Source organism: Artemia franciscana, chromosome 13, assembly GCF_032884065.1.
Source record: "Artemia franciscana chromosome 13, ASM3288406v1, whole genome shotgun sequence".
Lineage (NCBI taxonomy): Eukaryota > Metazoa > Arthropoda > Branchiopoda > Anostraca > Artemiidae > Artemia > Artemia franciscana.
In genome coordinates, this window is record NC_088875.1 from 13,917,085 (window position 1) to 13,924,799 (window position 7,715).

The 7,715-nt window shown below is 34.8% G+C and overlaps 1 protein-coding gene across 4 annotated transcripts in view; it reads right to left on the minus strand.

The window, feature by feature from the left end:
• The window catches only part of LOC136034555 (glutathione synthetase-like), a 100,193-nt gene extending 93,574 nt beyond the window's left edge, over positions 1-6,619 (minus strand). For all 4 annotated transcript variants that reach the window (XR_010619205.1, XM_065715795.1, XM_065715794.1 and 1 more), the window contains exon 1: positions 6,560-6,619. The gene's annotated coding sequence lies outside the window, so the exon portion shown is untranslated. The remainder of the gene's footprint in view (positions 1-6,559) is intronic.
• Between the last annotated feature and the right edge of the window lie 1,096 nt (positions 6,620-7,715).

The following is a 7,715-nucleotide window of genomic DNA, read 5'->3' on the forward strand; positions in this document are numbered from 1 at the left end:
TGGCCGGCGACAATCACAGCTCTCAAGACCGTAGATGTGTTCGAGACGAAAAGTCTTAGGAGGATATAAGGCCTGAGATGGTTCAACTTCGACAGTAACGAGAAGTTACTACAGACAACGCAGGAGACACTGTTTTCAATCCGAATTACGGAGCTCACACCACGATAGCACTGTCATCTCCTTAAAAGGCTATCAAACCTACCTGGAAAATTGTGCCGAACTTTAACCCAGCAGAAGCCGGCTGGAAACTATCCCGCGGCCTTCCGAAACATCGATGGTCCCATAGTTTTTTTTTATGCTTGAAGTTTACAAACATCGATGTCCACGATGCCCCAGCTTTAGCTGTTGATTGCACCAGAAGGAGGAGGCTGACATAACTCTCTACGCTGAGCCACGCCCGCCAGGAAACATAAGTCAAGTAAGTCAAAGCTAAGTCAAAGTCCAGCAGTAGTAGCCGTAGAGCAAATCAGGAATATATCAAACAGTTCATGGTAACTAACTGTAAGTAAGGAGCGACCCGACTCAATAGTAACCGAAACACTAAAAAGAGAATTTTGATACCAGTAGATACTTCAAAAGAATCGATTTTTATGCTGATTTTAAATATATAAGTTTAAGCAAGTTTAGTCTTACCCATCAAAAGGTACACACCTGAGAAAGTTTGACATATTTTCAAAAAAAGGGAAAAAACCCCTAAAAGTCATAAAATCTTAATGAAAATAACACAATCAGATTCAGCGTATCAGAGAACCCTACTTTAGAGGTTTCAAGCTCCTTTTTGCAAAAATGTGGAATTCTCTATTTTTTGCCAGAAGAAAGATCACGGATGCGTGTTTATTTGTTTTTTCCCCAAGGGGTGAACGGATTGACACAGTGGTCCTAGAATGTCACGAGAGGGCTCATTCGAACGAAAATTAGAAGTTCTAGTGCCCTTCTTAAGTGACCAAAAAATTGGAGGGCAACTAGGGTCCCTCCCACGCTCATTTTGTCCCATAGTCACCAGATCAAAATTTTGAGATAGCCACTTTGTTCAGCATAGCCCAAAAATCTAATAACTATGTCTCTGGGAGCGAATTAATCCCCAACAGTCCCTGGGGGAGGGCTGCAAGCTTTGAACTTTCCCCATTGTTTTGTATTGGCTATTAGGAAGTTTACAGAAGTTTTCACGGGGCTTTTTTCTGGTGGGGGGGAGGGTGTTCAGGGGGAAGGGTTAAGTGGGAGGATCGTTCTGTTGAGGAATCCTTAGGGGGATATTTTTCATGGGAGAAGAAAATTTTTCATGGAGGGGGTGCCGGTTTTCCCAGCATTATCTAAAAAATATCAGATATTAAATAAGAAATACAAGTTTTTTCAACTGAAAGTAATGAGCGAAATTAAAACTAAAAGCAAATAAAAATTATTATATATATGAGGGGGTTCGCCCCCTTGTCAAAACCTCGCTCTTTACGCTAAAGTTCGAATTTTGTCCCAATTCTTTAAAAATGACCCCTGAATCGCAAAGGCTGTTTAATTAGAATAAATTACCTTTATGAAAGAACCAAAAATACTTTAGCGTCAAGAGCGAGGTATTGACGAAGAGGCGAACCCCCTTCATATACGTAATAACTGCTGTTCGTTTTAAGTTTTGATGTCGCTCATTACTTTCAGTTGAAAAAACTTGTTTTTTTAAATTTATTAATGAACAGAAGCAAGAAGTTTCTCCAAAAATGATACAAAACCAAAGCGCGCTAGCTCGGATTAGATAAAAAAAAACAAGTTTTTTAACTGCAAGTAAGGAGCGACATTAAAACTTAAAACGAACAGAAACTATTCCATATATGAAAGGGGTTGTCCCCTCCTCAACGCCTCGCTCCTTATGCTAAAGTTTGGTTCTTTCTCACAACTCTACTTTTTAAAACAAAAAAAAACTATAGCGTAAAGAGGGAGGCGTTGAGGAGGGGACATCCCCTTTCATGTACGGAATAATTTCTGTTCGTTATAAGTTTTAATGTGGCTATTCCTATTTCTTTAAGAATTAAATAAAAAAAAACAAGTTTTTTTTTAGCTGAAAGTAAGGAGCGACATTAAAACTTAAACGAAGGGAAATTACTTCGTATATGAAAGGGGCTGCTTACTCATCAACGCCCTGCTCTTTACGCTAAAGTTTGACGCTTTCTCTCAACTCTGCTTTTTAAAACAGTAAAAAACTTTAGCGTAAACAGCGGGGCGTTGATGAGAAAGCAGCCCCTTTCATATACGAAGTAATTTCCCAAAGAACTAATCAAAGAACTAAATCAAAGCGTAGTTAGTTCAACATCCACCGAAATTTTCCTTCAAAGCTTAACCTTAATATCCTTAGCCTGTATAGTAGCAGTATGCAGATAGCACCTTTGTTGTTTTCTTTCAGCATCCCCTTCAACACACGATGCAATTTTCAACTTAGTGCCATCAGCCGATCCTGAAGCATTGCTGATAGGTCCTATTGACAACCTTTACGGACATAGTGTTTTTGATTTATTTTAATATCCTTAATACCCTTAGGCTTATTAGCAGTAGTAGTAGCACCAGTAGTTATAATAGTAGCAATAGAAGCAGTAGGAGTAGAGTTAATAATAGCAGCCTTAGCTTTAGTAGCAGTAATAATACCTATCCTGTGGGAAATACCTGTCCTGGTATGATAGGAAAAAATCCTAATGAGATCTTAGTTTATTTTTCAAGATTGGTATCTTCGTGGTTTTAAACTATTTTGGGAGGAAAAATCTGGTATAAGCTTCAAATATTGGAATAAAAAGATAATCTGGAATAATAAGATAAGATAGATAATAGTCATCGTAGTGAAGACAATGATTATTATCATTATAAGTTTACGAATTTTTATTTGGCTTTCACAGAGAGCAAATCCTAATTTGAGAATATTGTGTTTGATGTCACTTTAAATAAGCAAATCGAAACACGTGCATTTTACAGTGTGAATGACAAAAGAATCATTGACTTCACAAAGAAATACAATAAGATTGAAGTTACGTTGTACTGTATAAAATATAACCCTGAATTTGTACTATACGACCTATACACAGTGAGTTCAAATGATCAGCCACCATTAGATGTTCTTGATGAATACCTATACGTACAAGAAGAAATCAAAGGAAGAAGAAAAGAGTTTTTGTATATATACAATTTTATTAATAAAAAATTTACAAATATTATTAAAAAACTTTATTCTTAGGAGACAGAAATCAATATTGTAAAGGGAGGAACGTATATAAAACAGTTCGTGGTAACGAACTGCAGTAAGGAGCGACCCGGCTCAATAGTAATCAAAACTCTAAAAAACGGAATTTTGATACCAATAGTTACATCAAAACAATCATATTTTAATACTGATTTTAAATATATAAGTTTTATCAAGTTTAGTCCTACCCATCAAAACTTACGAGCTTGAGAAAATTTGCCTTATTTAGAAAATATGGAGAAAGACCCCCCAAAAGTTATCGAAGCTTAACGAAAATAACACCATCAGATTCAGCGTATCAGAGAACTCTACTGTAGAAGTTTCAAGCTCCTATCTACAAAAGTGTGAAATTTTGTATTTTTTGCTAGAAGACAGATCACGGATGTATGTTTATTTGTTTGTTTTTGTGTTTTTTTTCCCAGGGGTGATCGTATCAACCCAGTGGTCCTAGAATTTTGCGAGAGGGCTCATCCCAAAGGAACTCATAAGTTCTAGTGCCCTTTTTATATGACCAAAAAATTAGAGGGCACCTATGCCCCCTCCCATGCTCATTTTTTTCTAAAAGTCACCGAGTCAAAATTCTGAGATTGCCATTTTATTCAACATAGTCGAAAAAGCTAATAACTGTTTCATTGGGGATGAAGTACTCCCCCAAGTTGCAAACTTTGACCAATGTTTACATTCAAGTTACAAACTTTGATCGGTGTTTACATACAGTAATGGTTATTGGGAAGTGTACCGACGTTTTCAGTTGGCTGAAAGAAGGATATTTCCATGGAGGAATTCGTCTTGGGGGAAGATAATTCCATGAAGGGGGCGCAGGATTTTCTAGTATTATTTAAAAAACAATGAAAAAATAAATAAGAAAAAGTTTTTTCAACTGAAAGTAAGGAACAGCATTAAAGCTTAAAAAGAACAGAAATTATTACGCACCTCCTCCTAATACCTTGCTCTTTACGCTAAAGCATGTTTAATAATTTCAGTTGTTTATTCTACGGCGTTTGTGATTCAGGGGTCATTCTTAAGGAATTTGGACAAAATTTTAGTTTTAGTGTAAAGAGCGAGGTATTGACGAGGGGGCGAACCCCCTCATATACGTAATAAAAACATAGGCATATAGAAGTTCATTACGTAAGTTAATTCATAAGTTTTGCATATTTTTTGTTAATAAAAACGTTCATAAAAAATTAAAAGTTCTAGTTGCCTTTTCAAGTAACCAAAAAATTGAAGGTAACAAAGCATCCTGCCCCGATTCTTTCTTCTCAAAATCGTCCGATCAAAACTGTGAGAAAGCCATAAAGCCAAAAAAAATTAATATGTAAATTTTGTTATAATTATTCATGTGCAGAGAGCCAAAATCGAAACATGCATTAATTCAAAAACGTTCAGAAAATAAACAAAAACAACAGGTTTTTTTTAAAAACTGAAAGTAAGGAGTGACATTAAATCTTATAACGAAAAGAAATTATTCCGTGTATGAAAGGGGATATTCCCTCCTCAACGCCCCCCTCTTTACGCTAAAGTTTTTTACTATTTTCAAAAGTAGAGTTGAGAGAATAAGTAAAACTTTAGCGTAAAGAGCGGGGTGTTGAGGAGGGAACAGCCCCTTTCATATACGGAGTAATTTACATATAATAATGGTTAGTTTGAAATGTGCAAGTGTTTTCAGGGGAACCTACTCGCGTTGGGGTGGGTTAGGTCGGGGGGAGGGGGTTACATGGGAGAATCTTTCCATAGAGGAATTAATAATGAGGGAATAGAATTTCCATGAAGGGGCCGCAGAATTTTCTAGCATTATTTAAAAAAAAAACAATGAGAAAATAAATAAATTTTGTCACATGGAAGTAATGGGTAGCATTAAAGCTTAAAACGGATATAAAGCATTACGTATATAAAGGGGTTCGTCTCCTCCACAATACCTTGCTCTTCAGGCTAAACTATTTTTATCAATATCAACTATTTATTCTACGGCCCTTGTGATTCAGGGGTCATTATTATACATTTGGGATAAAATTCAAACTTTGGTGTAAAGAGCGAGGTATTGACGAGGGGTCAAACCCCCTCATATACGTAATAAAAATACAAAAATATAGAAGTTCGTTACATAAGTTAATTCGTAAGGTACGTATGTTTATTACTAACAAAAACGTTCGTACATTACTAACAACCTATTACTGCTACTAGCATTATTAACGTTTGCTACTAACAAAAACGTTCATACAAAAAATTAAAAAGTCTAGTTGCATTTTTAAACAACCAAAATCGGAGGGCAACAAGGCCTCATCCCCCACCCCTTTTTTATCAAAATTGTCCGATCAAAACTATGAGAAAGCCATTTAGCCAAAAAAAAAAATAATATGCAAATTTCGTTTTAATTATTCATGTGCGGTGAGCCAAAATCAAAACACACCTTAATTGAAAAACGTTCAGAAATTAAATAAATAAAAAGTTTTTTTTAACACAAGTAAGGAGTGACATTAAAACTTAAAACGAACAGAAATGATTCCTTATATGAAAGGTGTTCTCCCCTTCGCAACGCCTCGCTCCTTATGCTAAAGTTTGATTCTCTCTCACAACTCTACTTTTTAAAATGTTTTTTTATTGTTTTAAAAGTAAGAGTTGTGACAAAGAGTCAAACTTTAGCGTAAAGAGCGAGGCGTTACTGAAGGGAGAACCCCTTTCACATACGGAATAAATTCTGTTCATTTGAAGTTTTAATGTCGGTCCTTACTTACAATTAAAAAAACTGGTTTTATTAAATTTAATTTTCTAGTAAGAAATCATTCAGGCGACAACTGTCTACGTAATTGTTGAGACATAAATTATAAGTACAGTCAGAATAATCGTTAGTTTAGTCTAAATTGTTACTGTAAGCATAGTCTGAATAATATAGAATAATTGTTGCTAACACATTTGATTGCACCTCCACAATATTTTACCCCCCCCCCCCCAAAAAAAAGTGCAATTATATAGCCCAAATGATATAGTTTCTGGTTATCTTCCAATATCACGCAATAGAAAGGAGAACGATCCTTTTAATTCAACCCCTGTACCCGTAATTAGCATCAACTGAGACGAAATAAAAAAAAAATAAAATATACGGGAAATATGTGATTTCAGCTAATATTCACCCATTAGAGGGGATTGAGGGTAAAAAAAAGTGGGTCTGCAGTTAAATGGGTCAACTACTATTATTCTGTATATCATGAAGTAAAAATTGTTTTTTTCGACATATTTCATTCCCAATTGTCTTAATCTAGGTTATACCGCAAAGTTTAGTACAAAAAAGGAATCTTACACCGAGAATACTATGTTTTGAAAAATATAAATATAAGAATAGAAACTCACCAGAACACGTTCAACGAAATCCTGTTATCTCTAATTAGAAGGCAAGGAATTGACTGTCTCGATTGGACTCGATAGTCACGATTTTGTAAGCTAATTCTTGTTCACCCAGCGTCACCATGATTCATTAATTTTTACATGACTTATTTCTCAAATTGATAAAATGTGGAATTACAATCGAATTGGGAAACTAAGAAGCATTGTTCTTTTGTTTGGTAATCACACCAGATTTTAAACAGTTCTACATTACCGACGCTGAGTTTAAATGTGGAACCTCACTTTTCACTTCAAATAAACTTAAACATATAAAGGAAACATTCGGTTATACCCATTTTTCCATAGGGGTATCATAGGGGTATCATTTTTCCATAGGGGTATCAAGAATATTAAACAGATATCAAGGCGTAAAGGTGCAGTTTTGAGTAAGGGAACCATATCTCTTCCCTCCAGAAAAATTCCATAATGACTCTTGATTATAATTGTGGGCCATGTCTCTTGATTATAATTAATTTAAAAAAAAACTTTCCACTAAATAAGTTTAAACTGAGCAGTAAAACGCTACGCTAAACCCAAGGCGAGTCATATAGTAATTAATTAAAAAACTTTTTCCGCAAAACAAGTTTTTCAAATACAGAACTCAACTAAACCAAAAATGAGCAAAAAATAGAATCAAGTAATCTACCAAGCATAAAACAGCAACAAATCAGCATCAATAACTAAATGAAACCCAAAAAGAACGGAAATTACAGTAAATAACCAAGTAAAACTCAAAAAGAGTAGAAACTAACATGAATAGGGCTCAAAACCCTTATACCTTCCTAAGGCAGGAACATAATTTGCACTTTACTGAAAAAAACAACAACAAAAGAACGTGCATTGTGAGTTTAATGTACATATGCTTATATATGTTCCTTAAAATGTTGAAGTTACTTTATTTTTAAAACATTTAAAATTTATTTTTTCACCCAAATGTAAATTACGTTCTGGCTTTGTGAAAGCATAGGGGTTATAGCCCTACTCGTGTTAATTTCTGCTCGTTTAGAGTTTGACTTGGTTATTTATTGTAATTTCTGTTCGTTTTGGGTTTCATTTATTTATTGATACTGGTTTGTGGTATTTTTATGCTTGGTAGATTACTTAATTCTATTTTTTGCCCGTT